The sequence below is a fragment of the Pseudophryne corroboree genome, chromosome 3 (genome assembly GCF_028390025.1).
Source record: "Pseudophryne corroboree isolate aPseCor3 chromosome 3, aPseCor3.hap2, whole genome shotgun sequence".
NCBI classification, from domain to species: Eukaryota; Metazoa; Chordata; class Amphibia; order Anura; family Myobatrachidae; genus Pseudophryne; species Pseudophryne corroboree.
In genome coordinates, this window is record NC_086446.1 from 450507052 (window position 1) to 450519895 (window position 12844).

Sequence of the window (12844 nt, forward strand, 5' to 3'; positions counted from 1 at the left end):
CCTCCATAGAATGCGTCTCAGGCAGAGACAACGGATAAGTTCGGCCTCGAGGTGGAACCTTCCCTGGAACGAGATCAATCGGACAGTCCCATTCTCTATGAGGAGGAAGGATATCAGCAGAAGCTTTACTGAACACATCCGTGAAATCTTGATATGGAGGAGGTGGAACATCAGACGACCTGGGGGAGGAAGAACAGACAGGCAATACTTTAAACAAACATGTCTCAGCACAGGAGGAACCCCATGCCAGGATTTGCGTAGTCGTCCAATCAATTGTAGGATTGTGAAGACGGAGCCATGGAAGGCCCAGGACCACAGGATGTGTGGCTCTTGGAATCACTAAAAGTGAAATAAGTTCGGAATGAAGAACTCCCACTCTCAGACGAACTGGTAGAGTCCTTAGAGCAATAACTGTATCAAAAATTTTACTGCCATCCACGGCAGTTAAGGAGATGGACGAAGGAAGTCTCTCGGTGGGTAGGGACCACCGTTTAACATAGGCTTCGGTAATAAAGTTCCCAGCTGCTCCGGAATCAAGGAGGGCAATGACGTTCCGATAACGTTGAGCAATTTGGAGCGACACTGGGAGATTACAATCATGAGGAGATGGAGAGGAGATCATTATTCCTAGCCGGCCCTCTCCTGGGCGAGCTAGGGTTTGGAGTTTTCCCGGACATTCGGGACAGGCATTGATGGTGTGAGACGGAGCTGCACAGTAAAGGCAAAGAGACTCAGAGAGACGTCTTCGGCGCTCAGCAGGAGTTAAACGGGAACGGCCAAGTTGCATGGGCTCATCTTTAGATGGTGACAGTTGACGAGGAGGAGGAGCAGAAGATTTTGGAGCAGATGATCTTCTACGCTCAGTTGCTCTCTCTCTGAAACGTAAATCAACTTTCGTGCAGAGTGAGATTAGCTCATCTAACTTAGAAGGTAAGTCTCTGGTAGCTAACTCATCTTTAATACGCTCAGATAAGCCATGCCAGAATGCTGCATACAGGGCCTCGTCGTTCCATGCCAGTTCGGATGCCAGGATCTGGAACTGTATCAGATATTGTCCTACAGTACGTGACCCCTGGCGTAAACGGAGAATCTCGGATGAAGCTGAGGTTACCCGGCCTGGCTCGTCGAAGATGCGCCTGAATGTTGACACGAAGGCAGTGTGGGAAGATAGCAGGGTGTCGGACCTCTCCCATAACGGTGATGCCCAATCAAGGGCTGAGCCACTGAGAAGAGAAATAATGTAGGCAATTTTTGTACGGTCACTGGGAAAATTGCCAGGTTGTAGCTCAAACTGAATCTCACACTGGTTGAGAAATCCCCTGCAGAATCTTGGAGATCCGTCAAATTTTGCTGGCGTTGGAAGATGAAGACGTGGAGCAGAAATGGGTAAGGTGGGTGGGGTTATAGCTGGAGTCACTGTGGTTGACGCACCAGACGCGCCTGATCCACGGAGAGTTGTCTGAATCCCATCCAGCCGAGTAGAGAGATCCTGGAGACAGCGGATGATGTGGCCCTGTGCAGCCTCCTGATGTTCTAGTCGGGCTGCCAGTTCTTGCATCGGCCTGGCCGCTTGATCCTGGTCTCCGGCTGGATTCATTAGGTCAGTGCTTACTGTCACAACTGAGGGCCTGAGCTGACGGGAGGCAGCCTCAGTTGTAGGGGCTGAGATGTACCGGAACCTGGGAGGTTGTATCAGACCCCTGGACATGTAAGTAACATGAATAATAACTGCCCGAAGGCGTGACCACGACAACTTGGATAAAAGTCAATGATGTTTATTATGACAACTCCGCAACACAGCAGCAGTAAAAGAAAACATAAAAAGTCAGCAAAGAATAAATACAGTTCCTGGGTACTACAGGATGGCAGGAGCCACAGGGCACTGGTAGTGTGAGATAGTTCTTATGATCTTCTAGATGGAAAGTCCTTACCAGGCCCGACTGTAGCAATGGAGATAACCCAGGATTGTGCCAGCTGGTGTTCCAGGAAAAGCTGGGTTGCTGAAGATAAAACAGCTGCTGTGGATACTGGCTGGAACCAGACTGTTGTTAGCACGGAGTGGATACTGGCTGGAACCAGTTAAATAATAAATGAACTTGGGAGCGATGAAATATGAACTGAAATGGAGAACTTGAGAGCGGAGAAATAATAATACCGGTGGAGAGTGGTAAAGTGTAGAAAGGACACCGGCCCTTTAAGGGAAGCTGTACTCTGCTGGAAGCTGAGCTGGAAGCAGGTTATGTTGTAGCTGGAAACAGATGAATCCACAATGGATTGGAGAGTCAGGCTACACCGCAGGTGGAATGCTGGTGCGGGTCTCTATGGTGGAAGTCTTGAGACAGGAGCTGGAACCTGGAAGACAATCACAGGAGAGAGACAAACAGGAACTAGGTTTGACAACCAAAGCACTGACGCCTTCCTTGCTCAGGCACAGTGTATTTATACCTGCAGCAAGGAAGGGATTGGCTAGGCAATTATGCAGATTAACAATACTGACAACAGATTGGAGGAAATTATCAGCTGACAGAATCCAAGATGGCTGCGCCCATGCAGACACTTGGAGGGAAGTTTGGTTTGTAATCCATGTGGTAATGAAAACAGTAATGGCGGCGCCGGCCACTGGAGACAGGAGACGCCAGGCTGACAAGTGCACATCCAACCACGCGGACACAGCGGAGGCCGCGGCTGGCGTAATCGCCACTCAGACACTCTGCATGCAGAAGTTCAGGGACGGCGGCGGAGGCCGCGGGAGACGCCATGCCAGGTGTAATATGGCGTTTACTGTGACAGCGTCCCAGAGTGACAGGAGAGGATACAGGAATGTACACATCAGGATAACAGATGGGATCCGGTCCTGGAGCGCTGAGCCAGCCTTAGGAGGCATCTGATGGGTAAGAAATGGCGTCCAGATACCCGGATCGTGACAATATAGAGGGTTGAATTCCACCTCGTTACCACTTCTTGCTTCAGATGATGGCAGGGCAGGTTCAGTAGTTTTTGGTGGTGCTCCAGTCTTCTGTACGTGGTGCCTGTACGCCGAAAGTGTCCCGCAATTCTTCTGGCCACCGACAGCATCTCTTGCACGCCCCTGTCGTTTTTTTAAAAATTCTGCACCACCAAATTCAAGGTATGTGCAAAACATGGGACGTGCTGGAATTTGCCCATATTTAATGCACACACAATATTGCTGGTGTTGTCCGATGCCACAAATCCACAGGAGAGTCCAATTGGGGTAAGCCATTCCGCGATGATCTTCCTCAGTTGCCGTAAGAGGTTTTCAGCTGTGTGCGTATTCTGGAAACCGGTGATACAAAGCGTAGCCTGCCTAGGAAAGAGTTGGCGTTTGCGAGATGCTGCTACTGGTGCCGCCGCTGCTGTTCTTGCGGCGGGAGTCCATACATCTACCCAGTGGGCTGTCACAGTCATATAGTCCTGACCCTGCCCTGCTCCACTTGTCCACATGTCCGTGGTTAAGTGGACATTGGGTACAACTGCATTTTTTAGGACACTGGTGAGTCTTTTTCTGACGTCCGTGTACATTCTCGGTATCGCCTGCCTAGAGAAGTGGAACCTAGATGGTATTTGGTAACGGGGGCACACTGCCTCAATAAATTGTCTAGTTCCCTGTGAACTAACGGCGGATACCGGACGCACGTCTAACACCAACATAGTTGTCAAGGCCTCAGTTATCCGCTTTGCAGCAGGATGACTGCTGTGATATTTCATCTTCCTCGCAAAGGACTGTTGGACAGTCAATTGCTTACTGGAAGTAGTACAAGTGGGCTTACGACTTCCCCTCTGGGATGACCATCGACTCCCAGCAGCAACAACAGCAGCGCCAGCAGCAGTAGGCGTTACACGCAAGGATGCATCGGAGGAATCCCAGGCAGGAGAGGACTCGTCAGAATTGCCAGTGACATGGCCTGCAGGACTATTGGCATTCCTGGGGAAGTAGGAAATTGACACTGAGGGAGTTGGTGGGGTGGTTTGCGTGAGCTTGGTTACAAGAGGAAGGGATTTACTGGTCAGTGGACTGCTTCCGCTGTCGGCCAAAGTTTTTGAACTTGTCACTGACTTATTATGAATGCGCTGCAGGTGACGTATAAGGGAGGATGTTCCGAGGTGGTTAACGTCCTTACCCCTACTTATTACAGCTTGACAAAGGGAACACACGGCTTGACAAATGTTGTCCGCATTTCTGGTGAAATACTTCCACACCGAAGAGCTGATTTTTTTGGTATTTTCACCAGGCATGTCAACGGCCATATTCCTCCCACGGACAACAGGTGTCTCCCCGGGTGCCTGACTTAAACAAACCACCTCACCATCAGAATCCTCCTGGTCAATTTCCTCCCCAGCGCCAGCAACACCCATATCCTCCTCATCCTGGTGTACTTCAACACTGACATCTTCAATCTGACTATCAGGAACTGGACTGCGGGTGCTCCTTCCAGCACTTACAGGGGGCGTGCAAATGGTGGAAGGCGCATGCTCTTCACGTCCAGTGTTGGGAAGGTCAGGCATCGCAACCGACACAATTGGACTCTCCTTGTGGATTTGGGATTTCGAAGAACGCACAGTTCTTTGCGGTGCTACTGCTTTTGCCAGCTTGAGTCTTTTCATTTTTCTAGCGAGAGGCTGAGTGCCTCCATCCTCATGTGAAGCTGAACCACTAGCCATGAACATAGGCCAGGGCCTCAGCCGTTCCTTGCCACTCCGTGTGGTAAATGGCATATTGGCAAGTTTACGCTTCTCCTCCGACAATTTTATTTTAGGTTTTGGAGTCCTTTTTTTACTGATATTTGGTGTTTTGGATTTGACATGCTCTGTACTATGCCATTGGGCATCGGCCTTGGCAGACGACGTTGCTGGCATTTCATCGTCTCGGCCATGACTAGTGGCAGCAGCTTCAGCACGAGGTGGAAGTGGATCTTGATCTTTCCCTAATTTTGGAACCTCAACATTTTTGTTCTCCATATTTTAATAGGCACAACTAAAAGGCACCTCAGGTAAACAATGGAGATGGATGGATACTAGTATACAATTATGGATGGACTGCCAAGTGCCGACACAGAGGTAGCTACAGCCGTGGACTACCGTATTGTACTGTGTCTGCTGCTAATATAGACTGGATGATAATGAGATGTAGTATGTATAAAGAAGAAAGAAAAAAAAAACCACGGGTAGGTGGTATACAATTATGGACGGACTGCCGAGTGCCGACACAGAGGTAGCTACAGCCGTGGACTACCGTACTGTACTGTGTCTGCTGCTAATATAGACTGGATGATAATGAGATGTAGTATGTATAAAGAAGAAAGGAAAAAAAAAACACGGGTAGGTGGTATACAATTATGGACGGACTGCCGAGTGCCGACACAGAGGTAGCTACAGCCGTGGACTACCGTACTGTGTCTGCTGCTAATATAGACTGGTTGATAATGAGATGTAGTATGTATAAAGAAGAAAGAAAAAAAAAACCACGGGTAGGTGGTATACAATTATGGACGGACTGCCGAGTGCCGACACAGAGGTAGCCACAGCCGTGGACTACCGTACTGTACTGTGTCTGCTGATAATATAGACTGGATGATAATGAGATGTAGTATGTATAAAGAAGAAAGGAAAAAAAAACCACGGGTAGGTGGTATACAATTATGGATGGACTGCCGAGTGCCGACACAGAGGTAGCTACAGCCGTGGACTACCGTACTGTACTGTGTCTGCTGCTAATATAGACTGGATGATAATGAGATGTAGTATGTATAAAGAAGAAAGAAAAAAAAAACCACGGGTAGGTGGTATACAATTATGGACGGACTGCCGAGTGCCGACACAGAGGTAGCTACAGCCGTGGACTACCGTACTGTGTCTGCTGCTAATATAGACTGGTTGATAATGAGATGTAGTATGTATAAAGAAGAAAGAAAAAAAAACCACGGGTAGGTGGTATACAATTATGGACGGACTGCCGAGTGCCGACACAGAGGTAGCTACAGCCGTGGACTACCGTACTGTACTGTGTCTGCTGCTAATATAGACTGGATGATAATGAGATGTAGTATGTATAAAGAAGAAAGAAAAAAAAAACCACGGGTAGGTGGTATACAATTATGGACGGACTGCCGAGTGCCGACACAGAGGTAGCTACAGCCGTGGACTACCGTACTGTACTGTGTCTGCTGCTAATATAGACTGGATGATAATGAGATGTAGTATGTATAAAGAAGAAAGAAAAAAAAAACCACGGGTAGGTGGTATACAATTATGGATGGACTACCGAGTGCCGACACAGAGGTAGCTACAGCCGTGAACTACCGTACTGTGTCTGCTGCGACTGGATGATAAATAATGATATAAAAAATATATATATATCACTACTGCAGCCGGACAGGTATATATTATATAATGACGGACCTGCTGGACACTGTCTGTCAGCAGAATGAGTTTTTTATTTTATAGAATAAAAAAACACCACACAAGTCACACGACGTGTGTTTAACTTTTACAGGCAGACAGTCAATCACAATACAATATAGTATACTATACTGGTGGTCAGGTCACTGGTCAGTCACACTGGCAGTGGCACTCCTGCAGAAAAAAAGTGTGCACTGTTTAATTTTAATATGTACTCCTGGCTCCTGCTATAACCTAACTGCTCCCCAGTCTCCCCCACAATTAAGCTGTGTGAGCACAGTCAGATATTATACATAGATGATGCAGCAGCACACTGGGCTGAGCACAGATATGGTATGTGACTGAGTCACTGTGTATCGTTTTTTCAGGCAGAGAACGGATTATATTAAATAATATAAAACTGCACTGGTGGTCACTGGTCAGTCACTAGTATAACTAACTAATACTATCAGCAAAATTCTGCACTCTCTGTCTGAGTACTCCTCCTAAGCTCCAGTAAATGAAGTGTCACTGTCTCACTCTGTCACTAGTATAACTAACTAATACTATCAGCAAAATTCTGCACTCTCTGTCTGAGTACTCCTCCTAAGCTCCAGTAAATGAAGTGTCACTGTCTCACTCTCACTCTCCTATCTATTTCTTCTCTAAACGGAGAGGACGCCAGCCACGTCCTCTCACTATCAATCTCAATGTACGTGTAAAATGGCGGCGACGCGCGGCTCCTTATATAGAATCCGAGTCTCGCGATAGAATCCGAGCCTCGCGAGAATCCGACAGCGTCATGATGACGTTCGGGCGCGCTCGGGTTAACCGAGCAAGGCGGGAAGATCCGAGTCGCTCGGATCCGTGTAAAAAATCATGAAGTTCGGGCGGGTTCGGATTCCGAGGAACCGAACCCGCTCATCTCTACTATACAGTGCCTTGCTAAAGTATTCACCCCCTTTGGCTTTTTACCTATTTTGTTAGAACCTGTAATTCAAATTTTTTTTTTATCTGAATTTTATGTGATGGATATGCAGAAAATAGTCTAAGTTGGTGAAGTGAATGAGAAAAAATTATATAAAAAAAGAATTTTTTATAAATAAAAATTTGAAAATTGGCATGTGCATATGTTTTCTCCCCCTTTGCTATGAAGCCCATCAAAAGTTCTGGTGCAAACAATTACCTTCAGAAGTCACATAATTAGTGAAATGAAGTCCACCTGTGTGCAATCTATGTGTCACATGATTTGTCGGTATAAACACACCTTTTCTGAAAGGCCACAGAGGCTGCAACACCACTAAGCAAGAGGCATCACACCATGAAGACCAAGGAGCTCTCCAAACAAGTCAGGAACAAAGTTGTTGAGAAGTACAAGTCAGGGATGGGTTATAAAAAAAATATCCAAATCTTTGATGATCCCCTGGAGCACCATCAAATCCATCATCTTCAAATGGAAAGAACATGGTACCACAACAAACCTGCCAAGAGAGGACTGGCCACCAAAACTCACAGACCGGGCAAGGAGGGCATCAATCAGAGAGGCAGCACAGAGACCAAAGGTAACCCTGAAGGAGCTGCAGAGTTCCACAGCAGAGACTGGTGTATCTGTGCATGTGACCACAATAAGCCGTACACTCCATAGAGCTGGGCTTTATGGAAGAGTGGCCAGAAAAAAGCAATTACTTAGTGTTAAAAATAAGAAGGCACATTTTGAGTTTGCTAAAGGACATGTGGACGACTCCCCAAATGTATGGAGGAAGGTGCTGTGGTCAGATGAGACTAAAACTGAACTTTTCGGCCACTAAGGAAAATGCTATGTCTGGCGCAAACCCAACACATCCCATCACCCCAAGAACACCATCCCCACAGTAAAACATGGGGGTGGCAGCATCATGCTGTGGGGATGTTTTCAGCAGCAGGGACTGGCAAACTGTTTTGAGTCAAGGGAAATATGGATGGTGCTAAATACAGGGATATTCTTGAGCAAAACCTGTTTCAGTCTGCCTGTGATTTGAGACTGGGACGGAGGTTCACCTTCCAGCAGGACAATGACCCAAAGAATACTGCTAAAGCAACACTCGAGTGGTTTAAGGGGAAACATTTAAATGTGTTGGAATGGCCTAGTCAAAGCCCAGATCTCAATCCAATTGAGAATCTGTGGTCAGACTTGAAGATTGCTGTTCACAAGAGGAAACCATCCAACATGAAGGAGCTGGAGCAGTTTTGCCTTGAGGAATGGGCAAAAATCCCAGTGGCAAGCTCATAGAGACTTATCCATAGTGACTTGCAGCTGTAATTGCCACAAATGGTGGCTCTACAAAGTACTGACTTTAGGGGGGTGAATAGTTATGCACGCTGAAGTTTTCTATTATCTTGTCCTATTTGTTTGCTTCACAATAAAAAAAATTAAAAAAAATCTTCAAAGTTGTAGGCATGTTCTGTGAATGAAATGATGCAAACCTTCAAACAATCCATTTTAATTCCAGTTTGTGAGGCAACAAAACATGAAAAATGCAAAGGGGGTGAATACTTTAGCAAGGCACTGTGTGTGTGTGTGTGTGTGTGTGTGTGTGTGTGTGTATATATATATATATATACACTGTATATATGTATATATATGTATACACTGCTCAAAAAAATAAAGGGAACACTAAAATAACAGGTCTGGGGAACGGGCGGGCCAGTCCATAGCATCAATGCCTTCGTCTTGCAGGAACTGCTGACACATTCCAGCCACATGAGGTCTAGCATTGTCCTGCATTAGGAGGAACCCAGGGCCAACCGCCCCAGCATATGGTCTCACAAGGGGTCTGAGGATCTCATCTTGGTACCTAATGGCAGTCAGGCTACCTCTGGCGAGCACATGGAGGGCTGTGCGGCCCCCCCAAAGAAATGCCACCCCACACCATTACTGCCCCACTGCCAAACCAGTCATGCTGGAGGATGTTGCAGGCAGCAGAATGTTCTCCTTGGCGTCTCCAGACTCTGTCACGTCTGTCACATGTGCTCAGTGAGAACCTGCTTTCATTTGTGAAGAGCACAGGGCCTCAGTGGCGAATTTGCCAATCTTGGTGTTCTCCGGCAAATGCCAAACGTCCTGCACGGTGTTGGGCTGTAAGCACAACCCCCACCTGTGGGCGTCAGGCCCTCATACCACCCTCATGGAGTCTGTTTCTGATCGTTTGAGTAGACACTTGCACATTTGTGGCTTGCTGGAGGTCATTTTGCAGGGCTCTGGCAGTGCTCCTCCTGTTCCTCCTTGCACAAAGGCGGAGGTAGCGGTCCTGCTGCTGGGTTGTTGCCTCCCACGGCCTCCTCCACATCTCCTGATGTACTGGCCTGTCTCCTGGTAGCGCCTCCATGCTCTGGACACTACGCTGACAGACACAGCAAACCTTCTTGCCACAGCTCACATTGATGTGCCATCCTGGATGAGCTGCACTACCTGAGCCACTTGTGTGGGTTGTAGGGAGGTCATACAGGCACGTGGAGGCCACACACACTACTGAGCCTCATTTTGATTTCTTTTAAGGACATTACATCAAAGTTGGATCAGCCTGTAGTGTGTTTTTCCACTTTAATTTTGAGGGTGACTCCAAATCCAGACCTCCATGGGTTAATAAATTTGATTTCCATTGATAATTTTTGTGTGATTTTGTTGTCAGCACATTCAACTATGTAAAGAACAAAGTATTTAATAAGAATATTTCATTCATTCAGATCTAGGATGCGTTATTTTAGTGTTCCCTTTATTTTTTTGAGCAATATATATATATATATATATATATATATGGAAAGAAAGAATATGGGCATTGGCGACCACTGGTGTCAGGTGTAAAGGAACATATGATAATCATCAAAATTTCTCAATAAAATATATATATATAAATTTATTCTACATAAAACAATAATTACTAGTCGGATCAGCCAAAAATTTACTCAAACATATGTGTTTGAATCTATTACAAGTAATAAAAAGATATAAATTGTTTCAAAATAGAGAGTAAAAAAATATGTATATAAAGTGCATAGAATAAACTCTTAACTTAAATATGGAGGTCAGTCTAGGGAACGATCATGGATTACCCAACGCGTTTCGTCCGTCAGGACTTCTTCATGGGTGATCATGTACTGGGATTTGTCTTATATTTATACCCATATCAATTAGGGAACTAACTATGACCTCACTTCCTCCTATGGGAATGTCTGAGAATCGTGTGTTGATATGTATTCAAAGTTAAATATATATTTAATCTATAATGCAACTGTGAGTGGCAAAGCTGATGTTATATAAATTTAAAAAACGAGTGTTAGAAGTGCATGAATTATTAAGAAAACGGAGAACATTTGTTGGAGCCGCTTCCGCCACACTTACTGTAGCCCAACGAGCTGTTCTGCGGCGCTTGCGTAGCCGGAAGCTGAGTCACGCCTGGAACCGCTTCGTGGACCGCATCCACGTCATCTCCGCCCATTTCGACTCCGTGTTGTGAATGCAGGAACAGTTCCAGGAAGTACCATCATGAGTGGAACGCACGAGGACCGCATCGGACTTTCAAGCATTGTAGAAGTGAAAGTCCACCATGGTTTTGGAGTCTTTTTCATATAGTAACAAAGTTTCCTCATGAGTGTGGCCATCTTTGCAGGATTTCATAAAGTGTTTATAAGGTCCTTTGTGTGCCATTCTCAATATTATTATGTTTGACATATAAAAAGAGAAACCAGAAATAAATTAATAACGGATTAGTGGAGTTTTTTTCTTATGAAAATATGATTGAATATAAAAAAACAAAAAATAAATGTTGTATATGTATTCAATAAACATATGATGTGCTTATTTATAAAATAGTGACAGTATAAAGAATCTTGTGTGTCCTATAACCTATTAATATTGTGTATATCCCAAGAATAGTGTTGAGGGTATTTTATAGGTTTGATACATCAAATAAGTTAATGTGAACTATTTTAAAGAGCTAAGTGCTTAGTTTAGTATTACAATTAAGTAGAGAGTGTCTATAGGTGATATAAAAGAAAAAATATATTATATTTATAAATAGGAAATGTCCTATGTGCGACCATTGTTTCTACAGCACCTAGTATTCCCAGGTGGTCACCCTCCCTGGTACTGACTAAGCCCATAAAATGCTTAGCTTCCACAATCGGACGAGGGTGGGCATTTTCCATCTTGGTATGGCTGTAGTTTAACTTAGCACATGTTTCCTTCAGAAAAATAGGAAATTTTCTCCCTTCCTTTGAATGATTGATTCTTTCCTCATACAGATAAGAATTATTAAACACTATGGTGTATGGGTTTGGTGGTCTTTATTCCTAGAATCTTTATCTATGATAGGTACCTTACCTATTTTTCTGAAGGAAACATGTGCTAAGTTAAACCACAGCCATACCAAGATGGAAAACGCCCACCCTCGTCCGATCGTGGAAGCTAAGCATTTTATGGTCTTAGTCAGTACCAGGGAGGGTGACCACCTGGGAAGACTAGGTGCTGTAGAAACAATGGTCGCACATAGGAAATTTCCTATTTATAAATATAATATCCTTTTTCTTTTATATCACCTATAGACACTCTCTACTTAATTATAATACTAAACTAAGCACTTAGCTCTTTAAAATAGTTCACATTAACTTCTTTGATGTATCAAACCTACAAAACAGCCTCAACACTATTCTTGGGATATACACAATATTAATCGGTTATAGGACACACGAGGCTCTTTATACTGTCACTATTTTATAAATAAGCACATCATATGTTTATTGAATACATATAAAACATTTTATATATATATATATATATATTCAATCATATTTTCATAACAAAAAAACTCCACTAATCGGATATTAATTTATTTCTTGTTTCTCTTTTTATATGTCAAACATAATAATATTGAGAATGGCACACAAAGGACCTTATAAACACTTTATGAAATCCTGCAAAGATGGCCACACTCATGAGGAAACTTTATTACTATATGAAAAAGACTCCAAAACCATGGTGGACTTTCACTTCTACAATGCTTGAAAGTCCGATGCGGTCCACTCATGATGGTTCTTCCTGGAACTGTTCTTGTATTCACAACACGGAGTTGAAATGGGTGGAGATGACGTGGATGCGGTCCACGAAGCGGTTCCAGGTGTGACTCAGCTTCCGGCTACACAAGCACCGCAGAATCCCCCAGTCTCCGATACAAGGGCGGGCGCATGCGCAATACAGCTCATTCGGCCACAGGAAGTGGGGCAGAAGCGGCTCCAACAAGTATTCTCAGTTTTCTTAATAATTCACTTCTAACACTCATTTTTTTAATTTATATAACATCAGCTTTGCCACACACAGTTGCATTGTAGATTAAATATATATTTAACTTTGAATACATATTATCAACACACGATTCTCAGACACTCCCATATGAGGAAGTGAGGTCATAGTTAG

At 44.6% G+C, this 12844-nt stretch overlaps 2 pseudogenes; one reads left to right on the plus strand and one right to left on the minus strand.

Moving 5' to 3' along the window:
• Positions 1-11477: 11477 nt before the first annotated feature.
• Positions 11478-11598, minus strand: LOC134897853 (5S ribosomal RNA; annotated as a pseudogene).
• Positions 11599-11787: 189 nt separating this feature from the next.
• On the plus strand, positions 11788-11908 carry LOC134898078 (5S ribosomal RNA; annotated as a pseudogene).
• Positions 11909-12844: the final 936 nt, after the last annotated feature.